The sequence below is a fragment of the Cryptomeria japonica genome, chromosome 1 (assembly GCF_030272615.1).
Source record: "Cryptomeria japonica chromosome 1, Sugi_1.0, whole genome shotgun sequence".
Classification (NCBI taxonomy): domain Eukaryota; kingdom Viridiplantae; phylum Streptophyta; class Pinopsida; order Cupressales; family Cupressaceae; genus Cryptomeria; species Cryptomeria japonica.
In genome coordinates, this window is record NC_081405.1 from 3,869,417 (window position 1) to 3,883,972 (window position 14,556).

The 14,556-nt window shown below is 44.9% G+C and overlaps 1 protein-coding gene across 1 annotated transcript in view; it reads right to left on the minus strand.

The window, feature by feature from the left end:
• Positions 1-14,556, minus strand: part of LOC131036642 (uncharacterized) — a 64,853-nt gene that overhangs the window by 27,648 nt on the left and 22,649 nt on the right. The window lies entirely within an intron of this gene.

The following is a 14,556-nucleotide window of genomic DNA, read 5'->3' on the forward strand; positions in this document are numbered from 1 at the left end:
CCATTGCTGAAATAAACCCAGAAGTCGACGATGCCCAAACAAAACTCTACGTAGGAGAAGACACCGCGACAAGAGAATTTTCAATTCTACTCCAAGTAGCCATTCAGACCTACGTGCGACGAGAGGCCGCAGAGGCGGAAGTCCCACTAAGTGCCGTGTGGACAGCGTTGGAAGTGAGTCCGGAGGTAAATCGGTTGATGAACCATCTCCCCCGATTGCTAGCACAAGCATCCTTGGCACAACAAGCTCGCCTGGAGGAGATTGCTCGGGAGGAGCGACGCCAAGAAATTTTGCAACAGTACGAGGAACGGGAAGCAGAACGAGATGGCGCCACGTCAGGGGCATTTGAACCGTGAGCCATACGGGACGGAATAAAGAACACTTATTGTAATAATTATGTCATATTGTTGGCATAAACTTGTCTTCCACATTATGAATGAATAAAAGTGTTCTACTTTTTATGTCATTAAGTATATAGAAAGCGGTCTGGGAATTAATGCCCAATACACTGAATAAAGACAAAAATAAGCAACAATATATAGATGAGCGTGCAGTAGCCCAACGTGCCTTGATCCTTGAACAGCAAGCGGAAAGGCGACAGAGGTATAAGCGAAGAGAGGAGGAACGCTCTGAAGGGGACGGTGAGGCCAGCGGCCACCCACGGAGTCGGGAGGAGTTACTTGCGGAAACCCGCCGCAGGATAGAGTGTACCAAAACTCAGTTGAAGGATTTGAGGGACTTGCCACACACACCAGAGGCTAGGAAAACTCCAAGGAGTGGGGAGGAGGCAGAAGAGGGAGAAGACACCGGGGCTGCCAGGAGTGTCGGAGGGACACCGAGGCACGGCGGTCAAGCACCCCTTATAGGATCTGACCCATCCGGAGTAGGACAACAGCCACCAGTAGTAAAAAGGCAAGGTATGGCACAAAAACAAAAACTTCCAAAGTTCCATGGGGATGGGAAAGAAGACCCTGTCCGCCACTGTTGCACTTGTGAAACAATTTGGGGAGCGAATGGTGTTACCGATGAGGACGAGTGGGTAACATAGTTTCCCGCAACCCTCAGGGGCGTAGCCATCGACTGGTTTTCGGATACGGATAAGGCTAAAATTGGCACATGGGCAGACTTGAAGAAGGAATTTCAAGCAGAGTTTCGTCTCCTAAGAGACGATAATGAGATCGTAGCCGAAATCTACGGCACGAAACAGAGAAAGGACGAGACTGTTCGAACCTACAGCCGGCGGCTCAAAGAGCTGCTAGGAAAGATGGAGAACAGCCGGCAGACGGACTGAAAAAACGGTGGTTCGTGGAAGGTCTCAAGAAATCCCTTAGACGAAAAATGAAGATAGTACCTCCCTCTTCATATTCCAACGCCTATAACAGGGCAATGGATTTAGAAAGTGAACAGAAGACGTCCAAGAAGAAGAAAAATAAATCCTCGTCGGAGGATGATTCCTCTTCTGACAAAAGTGATAGCAATGATGATGACTCTAATCGGAAGGTACGGGCTCTCCAGAAAGATATGGAGCGAATGATGAGAGAGATAAAGGCAACCAAAGGAAGCACAAGCAAGGGCGACGAAGGGGAGTTATGGTGCACGGACTGCCGTACCGACGGACACACCAAGGGGTCTCGTTCGAAAAAAGCATTTTGTGATATTTGCCAGATTGCCGGACACCTTATCAAGGAGTGTCCGTACAATATGAGGACCCGTAGCCAACAGGTTCTCTTTACAGAACCATCTGCGTCAGCCGGCACGTCCCAGCCTGCGAGCAACAACGCCTCGTCTGGCGGCTACCGAAACAACAGGCGAGGAAGAGGTAATAATAACAATACGAATAATAGAAGCCGAATCCAATACGACACTAAAGGGCGGCCGATGATACAATGCCGAGCTTGCAATCACTGGGGGCATTTCGCCAGAGAGTGTACAGTGGAGGAAGCACCACAAAAACTTTGCAAGTGGTGCGGTCCGGGGGACCATGATGATGGCAATTGTCCCAAATCTGGCGTGAACCTATTGAATGTGGAAACGGAGGATGCACTCGCCATAACAAGGTCCAAGGCGAAAGCAGCCACTTATCCAGATCCCCGCACGGAAAAACGAAAGGCACTGGAGGCACGAGCGGAACTGGAGAAGGAGATGTCAATGAGCAAGGATGCACAGGGGCTTGCGGGTACTTCTCGCTCTAAAGGAGAAACAAACATTATAAACCAACTGTTACAGGTCGAAATACCCGTCAAAATGAAGGACCTCCTGGAAAGTATGCCGCACTTGCGAGCGACATTGTTGCAATCCGCAATAATAACCCCAGTAGGCCAACCAATACATGGCAAGGACAACCTTGGTGAGACAGCGGCAGACCCATTAACCCTGACGATCAATAATGGTAGACACCCAGCAGTGGTGGAAATGGGTATATTGGGCACCGTCCTGACCGACACAATTGTCGACAGCGGGTCGAGAGTAAATGTCTTGCCAGAGGAAACATGGAAAAAATTGGGTAAACCTACTCTCTGGCCGTCCACCTTTAATTTATTGGGAGCAGACCAACACGGCATCAAGCCGCTTGGCACACTCATGGCGCAACCAGTGACGATCGGAACACAGCCGTTCGCCTTGAATTTTGTAGTCATCCCATTGAAGAAGAAGGGGTATGATGCCATCCTCGGCAGAGGCTGGTTGGTGGCGGCCAAAGCAAACCACAATTGGAAGAAGAACACCTTGTCCATGGAAAAGGCTGGCAGAAGGTATACCATTGACCTCAAAACTCAACTGGTCAGTGAAGAGTTGGCGTCAGAGTCAGAGTCCGACGGAGACAACGATACCGACGAAGGAAAAGATGGCAGGGAACCAGATGATGAAGGCATCTTAGGAATTCAAGCTTGTTCTGAGGATGAGACGGATTCTTTGAGAGGACTCTTCCATTGGCAAATGGAAGACTATGAATTATTGTACGGGTGCAATATGTTGGGGATTGAAGGCCTGACATGAACGAGTTTCCGCCAGAATACGGACAATACAAGGAAGGGGATGCCCCTATGGATGATGCACCAGCGCACCAGTTTGACAAAAGTAAGCCCATAAGGTACCAGGAATCCGCACTTCAAGTTACAAACCTTGGAGAAACTTCAGAACAGAAAAATATTCTGGTCGGCGACGACTGGAATCCGGTCTTAAAGACGGCGGCGTTCAAAATCTTCACAGAATACAAAGATGTGTTCGCTTGGACGTATAAGGACCTGTTGACGTGTATTTTGTACACAATCATACACAGAATAAAATACCATTAGGCATCTTATCCTCTCTTGAGAAAATAGTCTCTAACTGCTGAAGATCTGCAAAAAGGATCAGTTAGGTGGACTCCAAGGTTCTTTTAGTGGGGTCTCCACGTGTGGACAAGCTTTTTTAGTGGTATGATGTGATTTGCTGTTTCCTTCAAGGCTTCTTACGGATTCAATAGTTCGAAGGTTTTACTAATCTAAAAGGAACTTTCAAAAAAAAGGAAAAAGGACAGGGTTTGAGTAAATCTAATCTAGTCTAATCCTATGAACGACTTAGCATGAATGAGATTTGGCAAGACTCAACCAATTTCAATTTTGCCATAAGATAACAACTCAACTGAAATTAGTGCGATCTTCTAAGGTAATAATGGTGTTCAATGCATCAAAGACCAAGGACACTACTACGAAGGTACATATCCTAGATGCGAAAATGCTTGAAGGTTAAGGGCTCAACGTTTTCCAGTCGACCACGCAAGGCGTTCCTACAATCAGCAAGAAGCTAGTGGTTTGGATTACGAATCCTACCAAATATCAAACCTCACACTTAGCCTTTCAAATTAACAAACTACTTTGATTGAGCGTGATTTAAGTACATCCAACAACCATGAAGATAACTTAAGAAACTTGCAACAAAACACCATAACTTCAATATTTTATTGATTTCCAAGTCATCATATACAACAATTGCTTGAACTTCTCTCTTCAAGACTCAATCTTGCTACAAAATAAAAATTGCTTACAATTCTAATCTCTCAACTCTATTCTCTATTTCTCTATTGACTATTCTATTCTTAATGAAATGAAAAATGGGGGTATAAATAGCATCCCCAATTACAATGAAAGGTCCAGATTGAAAGTAAATCAATGGACAAGATCATGACACCTAAACCCTGATTAGGGTTTGTTACAAATGACCTCCTTTTTACTGAACAATATTAAATGCATAGCCAAATATTAAATTTGGCACAAAAATCTAGGAGGTATCAGCCAATGAGAAATAAGATGTCATGTCATCTGTAACAACCTTTCATCTAGAATCTTATTCCCTTTCCAATTCTCTTTCTTAGCATATGCAATGAATTTTGTCACGATCCCTTCGATTTCTGTGATTGGAATCTCGGGAAGATTCTTGATACTCTCTTCTAAGTGGATAACCTGATCAAATGCATCTAGAAGAGCTGTGTCCCAAGTAGGTTCAAGTTCCTTAGTTCTATCAATTAGGAGCATGGTGGCATACATCTGATCATACTGCTCATCTGTAACATCTGCGTCCTTGCGAAAGATGATCTTGATTCTATCTTCAAATTCTTGTAAATCCACATCTGTCTCGACCTCGATCCTTCTGCCAAGAATGGTACGAAGTACCTCAAATACTCTGTCCTGGATCGGATTGATCACCTCCTCAACTTGACCACATCTAATACTGATGTCCTCAAAGAGAACACTCTTTATATGGAGTAAGGTTGACCACTGAAACAAACTGTGAGAATCGCCTTCCAAGATCTTCTCTTGTGCTAAAATTCTTCTGGATGTATGTCTTATAACTTTCAAGACAGGAATGACAACGTCCTTGGTATGGGCAAATGCAGCTACTGTTGCCATCAGTCTGTGGATTATCTCAAGGACTTGGTTAGCCTGATGGGTGATCTTCGACATCCTTGTAATAAACTCAATGGCCACCGTGTGAGATCTATCCATCCAATTACATGTACGCTGGACCATATTCCTGAATCTTTCTGCTTCATTGATTGATTGAAGGGGCAATGCCTGCAATGGCGATCTAACTGGATCCTGACGTCCCAAAGGTTCATTGATGTGACTGAAATATGTTCTCCATGCACCGACCTCTTTCTCAAGCTTTCTATTCTTTTCTACTTCTTCTCTGAACTTGTCCTTCAATGCCTCAAATGTGTCGGTGGCATCATCTAAAGTCTGCTCTGCTGTGGATGGTCCTAACTCAATAGTCTGTATATGATAGTCCTCTGCTAGGATCTCACCCTCATATTTGTCTGCTGCCGGTGTAGCTATCTGCAGTTTTCTGGATCCAGTCTCATCTCGAATCATCTTGGACATCTTTGTAGCCTTCTTCTTCTCTGTTGTCATATGTGAACGTCCAACAAGGCTCTCTAGATCGATTGCACTGTCCTCGTCCTCAATTACGATCACCTTAGTCAATCTTTCCTTCAACCAATCTGGGATATTTGATCTTGTCTCTTGAACTTGAATTTCTTTGTGTACTACTTCTTCTTGTCTGGGAGGAGATGTTACTTCATTATCTTCTTCTAAATCATAGTCTTGGAGAGATCCATCGGATGAAACATGCTGTGCCTGTTCTTCCTCCTGCCTGTCATTCTGTACCATCGATTCCATGGATTCTTCCACTCGAACTGTTCTATCTTCTGGCCTGGAAGAAGTACCTAGTGTTTGATCTTTGTTAGCACCTTGCTTTTTCTTGGAAGGCTCTTTCTTTTCTGATCTTTCCTTTCTCTTTGAACCTCTCGAATGGAGATTGCCCTCACTGGCACATCGAAGGTTACCTTCACCTGAATTCCTAGGATTAGGATTGCCTTCACTAACACTGGCTCCTCCTTCGGCTGGCTTTTCTTCCAAAGTAAAAGACATGGCTATGCCTTGTTCTCTCAACTTCTGATGCTGAACATCTACCCATCTGCGAGTACAAGACAAGACTGGTGCCATCAATTCATCTAAATCCACGGCCTCGGGCTCATTCCAATTCAAACTTATTGTCTTGCTTTCTCTATCATATGAAGATTGGATGTGCCTGCCGTTGTCCTGAGCTTGGTCGGCTACTCTGTAAATCTTACATTTCCTGATGAAATCCAGAGGCAATCTAGAATGTATCTTTCGTTTCACTTCGAGATCATCTAGGAGATTCATCATAAAATCTTCAATCTGGTACTCATGTCTAAATCTTCTACCGACTGTCTCCTCTAAATGTCCATGAGGATCAAAACTATTCCTCCAAGCAAAAGATGAAAAAGGATACAAGGCTAACTCCCTCTCTGCATCATCCATGGCTGAGACATTGGGACATACCTCAACTGAATTACCCAAAATAATAGGTACCTGAACTCCATTCTGATGTCGGTGTCTGAATGCCTTCACATATGCTGCCAACTGCCTTGTTACTTCAAGTAACACAATCCTGTCTGTCGGGTATCTCGGCAACATGTATGGGGGTAAAGGACATCCATACACTCTAATGTAAGTGAACTTGGGAAACTGAATGAACCAAGCACCGTACCTCTTGATTAATTCCTGGGCATCTTGAGATAATCTGTTGTGAATCCCTCCTTGCAACGTCCTTGTGATGTTCATCGTGAAAGTATCATTGATTAACTTGTAGTTCTTCCCTGGTGGATGATGCAAGTAGGTATAGGATTCACAAACTCTGACCTCGCCGGGTCCTCTTCCAATCACTCCTCTGTGAGGTAGTCCTGCGTACTCAACGCTCCTGATTAAGGCATAGATGACGTATGAACTCATGTGGAAGGACTTAGTAGCCCTGAGTCTTCTCAACTGTACGTCTAAGCAATGGCTAATTATCCTAGCCCAATGTATTGTACCCTTCCCTTGAACAATCACCTGGATGAAGTAAAACATCCATTTCTCAAAATAGAAGGCATGAGGTGCTCCTGTAACTCTGTTGAGCATGGTGATCAAATCTCTGTACTCCTCTTGGAAATCGATCCGGTGTGGTGTGTTCGGTACTTTGCTCAGACGGGGACGACTCTTGAGTAGCCAGTTCTTGTTGATTATGCTTAGACAAGCATCTGGATCATCATCGTACACTGATCTGGCTCCTTCAATGCTCTTGTATATCATGTCCCTGTGCTCTGGAAGATGGAAGGCTTCACTTATGGCCTCCTCTGAAAGGTACGCCAAAATGTTTCCCTCATTGGACACAATTGTCCTGGACTGTGGATTGTAATGACGGGCACACTCGATCATCAACTCGTGACACTGAATGGCTGGAGGAAAACCGGCCGCCTTAATGATGCCACTTTCTATTATTCTCCGGGCGACAGGTGATGGCTTGCCGATGTAAGGGACCTCTCGGAACTTCTTCGTGCTAAAGTTCCCCAAGTTTGTATCTCCAATGTTGCTCCACTTGGACACGATCTTGGTCTCCACTTCTTCAGTCTTCTGATCTTCTTTCATGAGGGGCCGAGCGACTGGTGGATGCTCCCGCCTTTGGGGTCGCCATACCTACACAACATTTCATTATAAGAAATAGATTTTGCAATAAATAACGCAGATAAGAGAGATAGATTTTAGGAAACCTCATGATAAGTCCCTAGAGTTATCATGTCCTAAAATATAACGATTGAGCTAAGAGATTTAAAGAATCAAAATTTCAAAATTTGAAATATGACGATGAATGAATAAAACAATAACAATAAATCGCCATACCTCGATAGAGAGCTAACTCTAGAATGCAAAAAACAAAATTTGCCTAGGCAAAATTGAGGTATAAAGATAATCTTCAATATGATCCCCTCAAAATTGACTTCGCCACCTCTGGATAGAATGTGATCTTCACTTATCGCCTTGGACGTGGTCTCAAATGGATCTTCAAATTCGCACCACCTTTGGTTTGGAATCGCACCACCCTTGGATGAATGAAACTCGCACCACCTTGGATAATATTCGCACTATCTTTGAACACACTTAACACGTTCCTTTGTCTTCCTTAATTCGCATGTAGAGAGGTAAAATAATGATGTGAAAATAATAGTTTTCACCCCCCTATATATAGCGCTCTCATCGATTTATCTCTTTGGCCGACTTGATGAAATATAACAATTTCAAACGATTTTTAAATGATTTGCAATGACATAACAAGGCCGACTTCCATATATGAGCGCTTGAAATCGATTTTTTATTGATTAAATAATTAATTATTAATGCCTTGCGTTTTTTATTTGCAAATTTCGATTTTAATAAAGGCAAAAATTAATAAAGATTAACGCCATATTAAATGCCAATTTAAATAAGATTTTCAATTTTTAAATTGATTTAGCATTTAAGGAAATTCGAATTGTTTAATTTGGCGCCAAAAATATGAAAATGAAAGGGACGTACCTCATCGCTCTGGTCCCTTGGAGAGGGACAGGAGCGATTCACCATCTTTGGCATGATTCTTGCGTTTTCAACGTTCAACTCCTTCATTTTCACGTCCCAAATCGATCATCTGGTGGTCCTTCGAATTTGAATGCCTCTCTTGTGCGAGCAAGTGCGTCCCATGACCATTATCGCCCTGGTCCCTTGGAGAGGGACAGGAGCGATCTCCATGTTTTTGCGTTCACCTTGCATCTTTGACCTTCGAAATATCATTGCTTGTGTCCTTTGCGCTTATTTCCACTTGCTTTTGCAAGGTACCTTCGATGTTATAAGGATCATCGCCCTTGTCCCTTGGAGAGGGACAGGAGCGATCCACATGTTTTCCTTGGTCTTGGCGATTTTAAACTTCGATCTCTTTTGCAATGTCTTCCCGACGATGTCCTTCGCATTTCCTATCCTCATTTCGCCTTGATCTTTGAAGGAACGCGAGTGTTTTGATAGGATCGCCTTGGTCCTTGTCCAAAGGACAGGAGCGATCTTGGGGCCTTTACACCATTTGGCGATGTTTGGACGTTTAAAACTTTTGCAAATTATCTTCAAACGATGTCCTGGGGCATATGTAACCTTGTGTATCTTTGTCTTTACGTAAATCTTGCATGGATTAATCTAATATATCAATATCGCTCTAGTCCCTTCCTGAGGGACAGGAGCGAAGTTCATCATAACATGCTTGTTCTTGTTTGTACCAACTCGCAATTATCTTCATTGCGTGGAATGATGTCCTTTCGACCCTCTTGGTAACTTGAAACTTGTTTGCCTTTTGAAATTTACGCCATTATGTAAATATCGCTCTGGTCCCTTGCCAAAGGACAGGAGCGATCTAGGTCTTTAGAGTACAAATCCTTCCATGTGATGACCTTTGTAACGTTGCGCTTGATGAAAATGCCTTGAAATGTCCTCGCCACCTTTTGTCCTGGCTTGGATCGGTCTTGAACCTTGGAGGGACGACCTTGAACTTGAGAGGGACGTATCTTCACCATTGTATCGCCCTGGTCCCTTGGAGAGGGACAGGAGCGATTTTTTCCTTGTGGCTTTCATCTTACTTTGCCATGCTCTAAGTTTATATTCAACGGATTCGTCCTTCTTTACTCTATCCGTCCATGCCTTGACATCATTTGTAACTTTGCAAGAAAAGCAATTATATCAAAAATCGCTCTGGTCCCTTCCTGAGGGACAGGAGCGAACTAGGCATTTAGCACTGTTATGGACGTCCCAAAAATCTTCAATTTATATTCAATGCGTTCATCTCATGTTTTCCCTTGTTTTTGAACGTAAACTTGCCTTGACCCTTGCCTGGATTCTGTCTAATGAAGGAAATCGCTCTGGTCCCTGGGAGAGGGACGAGAGCTACAAGGTACCTCGCCCTGGTCCCTTGGAGAGGGACAGGAGCGATTTGGTCAATATAGGTCATTTTCCTTCATTTTTTGCATCTCAAATTATATTCATTTGGCAAAGTATCTTCCTTCGGACGTCCTCCAATCATTAAACTTTCAAAATCTTGCAAGGACAAGACGAAATTTGAATTGTAGCTCCGGTCCTTCACTGAGGGACAGGAGCGATTTTCCTCCTGGAGGCCTTTCTGTGCTCATGAAAATCTCCAATTTATATTCAATGAAAAGATCTCGTCGCTCTTCATCACTTCAAACGTAAAATTTGTCTGGGCTCTGCAAGGACAATGAGATATTTGGAAATGAGCTCCCGTCCTTCACTGAGGGACAGGAGCGATTTTGCTCCTACAGGCCAAAATAACAAGATTTTTCACATTTTAACACTTCACGAGGCGAAAACGAATCAATTCCAATGCCCAGGATCAAACTTCAAAAAAGTCAAAATTTGGTCAAAATATTCAATCAGACAAAAAATTCACATTGACGGTCATCATTTAGACAAGTTTAAGCTCTGCATGAACATTCCAATTGAAAATTAGACCATTTTGGCGAATTCATTGCATTCAAAATTTGCATTCTAGAAAAGAAGCTCAAAAAGCTCTCAAAAGCGACTGGATTTTGGCTTGAAAAGGCAAAATTTAAAACCCTAAGGCTTGGCCCTAAATCCAGACAACTAACTAACTAACAAAACCCTAAAAACGAAAGCGAAAAACGAACGAAAAACAAGCAAAAAGAGGGGGTCCCCATTTGCGATGGGGCGATGTGTGAAATGGTCACAACAGGACCTCAAGGGGGTACCGCAAGAACTTTGTGTACATCGGATCCCTCTGGTTCCCGGAGCCATGCCCGTACGGAAGAGGCCATACAGGATGAACAAAAATTATGCGGCCAGGGTAAATAACGAAATTGACCGCATGCTTGAAGCAGGGATTATCTTCAAGGTCCAGACGAGTGAATGGGTATCACCCATTGTGATATCCTTGAAAAAGGAGGCCGATCAGATAAGAATTTGTGTAGACTTCAGGTGTTTGAATGCTGTCACAATTAAAGATCCATTTCCCATACCATTCACAGACACCATCCTCGAGGAAGTCGCGGGTCACGAAATTTATTCATTTATGGATGGATTCTCCGGATATAACCAAATTTCCATTGCAGAGGAGGACAAATTGAAGACCACCTTTATCGTAGAAGATGGCGTCTATGCATACAACCGGATGCCATTCGGGTTGTGCAACGCGCCAGCTACCTTTCAACGGATAATCCTCCATATCTTCGATAAAATGTCCGTGGGAAACTTCAAAGCATTCTTGGATGATTGGTCCATTTACAGCACGGAGGAGGCACATCTGGCCGCACTTGGCGAATGCATGGAGAGATGCCGACGAGCCCGCCTCGCCCTAAATCCCAAGAAATGCAGATTCATGGTGCCTCAGGGCAAGTTACTAGGGCACATCGTCTGCAAGGCTGGACTGAAGACAGACCCTGACAAAATACGGGTCATTGTGGAGATGGAGGCGCCCGACGATGTCACTGGCGTCAAGTCATTTCTTGGACACATCGGGTATTATAGGCGGTTTATTAAGAACTTTGCCCAAGTATCATACCCACTTGATAGGCTGACACGAAGGGGGGAGCCGTACGTCTGGGGGACGGCCCAAGAAGAGGCTTTTCAAGAGTTAAAGTCACGGTTGGTGGGTGCGCCAATCTTGACATACCCGGACTGGGACAAGGAGTTCCATGTACATGTCGACGCATCCAACTTCGCCATAGGGGCCACCCTGGCACAGGTCGACAGCCACGGGCTGGACCACCCAGTATATTTTGCAAGTGGACTCTTGTCAAACGCGGAGAGGAACTACAGCACGACGGGAAGAGAAGCCCTCGGCATGGTATACTCCGTCCAAAAATTCCGACATTACCTATTGGCGACACCATTCACATTTTATGTGGATCACCAAGCGTTGATGTATTTGGTGAACAAGCCAATCATCCAGGGGCGGATTAGTCGATGGCTGTTGCTATTACAAGAATTTACGTTCAACATCATTGTCAGACCTGGCAGGAGCCATGTCATAGCCGATCAGCTATCACGGATCAAGTCTGGAGAACCGGCAGAAGGGGTTAGCGAGGATTTTCCGGATGCCCATCTTTTCCGCATTGCCATCCTTCCTCATTGGTACACTAGTGTGGGTGAATACCTGTCAATGTCAAAATTTCCTAAGGAAATGTCAGTAGGCGAAAGACGGAAACTTGTATTAAGAAGCCGAACATTCCAACTTATAAATGGCCTTCTCTACAAAATGGGACCTAACCAGATCCTACGACGATGTGTCTTGGAAGAGGAAATCCCAGGAGTATTGAGAGAAGCCCATGAAGGGGCCGCTGGAGGACACATGGGACCGGACACGACAGCAAGGAAGGTCCTACTAGCTGGCTTATGGTGGCCGACACTGCATAATGATGCCAGAGAATGGGTGACAAGTTGTGATACATGTCAGCGTGCTGGGCGACCGTTAAAGAGAGATTTCATGCCACTTAACCCGTCGCATGCTCAAGAGTTGTTCGAAAGATGGGGGTTAGACTTCGTTGGTCCATTGAAACCGAGTCGCGCCCGACGATGTAGATACATTGTCGTGGCTACAGAATATTTGACCAAATGGGTCGAAGCAAGGGCTTTGGCAGACAACTCCGCCGTCAGTACGGCGAAATTCATTTATGAACAGATTATCACCCGGTACGGAATACCTATTCAACTGACAAGTGATAGAGGGGGGCACTTTGTAAATCATATTATTCGACTACTAACAACCGAGTTCAAAATTTTTCATTCTCTATCAAGTCCGTACTATCCCAGGGCAAACGGTCAAGCTGAGGCAACCAACAAAATCATCGTGTCGATAATTTATAAGTCCTGTGGGGTGGAAAAAGAAGACTGGGAGGAGCGTCTGCCTTCGGTACTTTGGGCGTACCGCACAACTTACAAAGTAACCACCGAGCAGACACCTTTCCAATTGATGTACGGCCAGGAGGCTGTGGTACCGGTCGAATTCATGGTGCCAAGTCTCAGAATCGCTATTGACAACAAGCTAGGCGACATGGAAAGCCTTCGAGAAAGACTATACGCCTTAAATAAGTTGGATGAAAGACGAACGATGGCACAATGGGTGACAGACGTGGCCCAGCAACGCAGGAAATACTGGCATGACCAACACATTCGGCGGGCGGGGTTCACGCCGGGCCAATTAGTCCTAAAGTATAACGGACGGAACGAGATTAAGCCCGGCAAGTTCAAAGTGAAGTGGCTAGGTCCTTACAGGATCCGAGAGGTCGCAGCGAATGGATCAGTCAAGCTCTCGACCCTCGACGGACAGGAAATTCCAGAGGGCGTCAACGGGTCAAAACTGAAAGTGTATCACCAGAGGTTGGAAGCGCGCAGGAGCAACCCGACAGGAGGCGCGCAGTCGCAGTCAGATAATAAATGAAAATGAAAAAAAAAGAAAGAAAAAAAAAAAAATTAGAAAATTCAAAGAAAATATATATATGAAAATTTGAAAAAATATATAAAAGAAAAATTGAAAAAAAAAAAAAAAAAAAGAGAAAAACAAAGGAAAAACCACCGTACGATGGCCACGTAGTGGAGACCACCGTGCGGTGGCACCACCAACGGTGGAGACCACCGTGCGGTGGCACCACCGAAGGTGGAACCCACCGTGCGGTGGCACCACCGAAGGTGGAACCCATCGTGCGGTGGAGACCACCGACGATGGAAGCCACCGTGCGGTGGAGCCGCAAAGTCGCATAAATTCCAAAAAAAAAAAAAAAAAAAAAAAAAAGAGGGGCCATTACAACGCAGCGAAGGAAGAAGAACCCCGCACCACCACGCCACCACGCCGAAGGGAAAACCAAAGCAGCCGAAGGGAAAACAAGAGCGGCCGAAGGGAGGGAAAGAAGGTAGCCACCGTGCGGTGGAAGAAGCCGTGAAATTGTTGGATGTTTGATCGAGAAGCTTTTGCAAACGAGGGCAGGGCAGAGAACGCGATTCAAGGCCTTCGTTGTTGTCGGTGACTGCAATGGCCATGTCGGACTGGGCGTCAAATGTAGCAAGGAGGTCGCTACGGCGATTCGCGGTGCTTTCATTTTGGCCAAATTGTCTGTTATTCCCGTAAGGAGGGGTTATTGGGGAAACAAGATAGGGAAGCTGCATACCGTGCCCATTAAGGTGACGGGTAAATGTGGGTCTGTTACGGTGAGAATGGTGTCGGCTCCGCGAGGTGCTGGTATTGTGGCGGCGCGCGTGCCTAAGAAGGTTCTGCAGTTTGCTGGTATTGAGGACGTCTTTTCGCGGTTCGACTAAAACGCGAGGGAACTTTGTCAAGGCAACATTTGACTGTTTGTTAAAGACATACGGATTTTTAACACCCGATCTGTGGAGGGAGACTCGCTTCTCAAAATCTCCATTCCAGGAGTACACAGATTTGTTAGCCAAGCCTGCTAAAGCCCTCATTCTTGAAGATGTTGATAAAAAACACTTGATTTAGGATGTTATTACAATTGCAAGTTACATTGAGCAACAACATGAGGGGCCTCCAAATTTCCGGCGATTATTGAGTTCAAAGCTAAAGCGGTTGACTACACAAGATAAAATTGTGAAGATTCTTCAAAATTACCGTGCGGTGTAGTGCGGGAGGACAAGAGGATTTTTTTCTTCAGCTTTTTACTAGCCGGAGGCAGTTGGG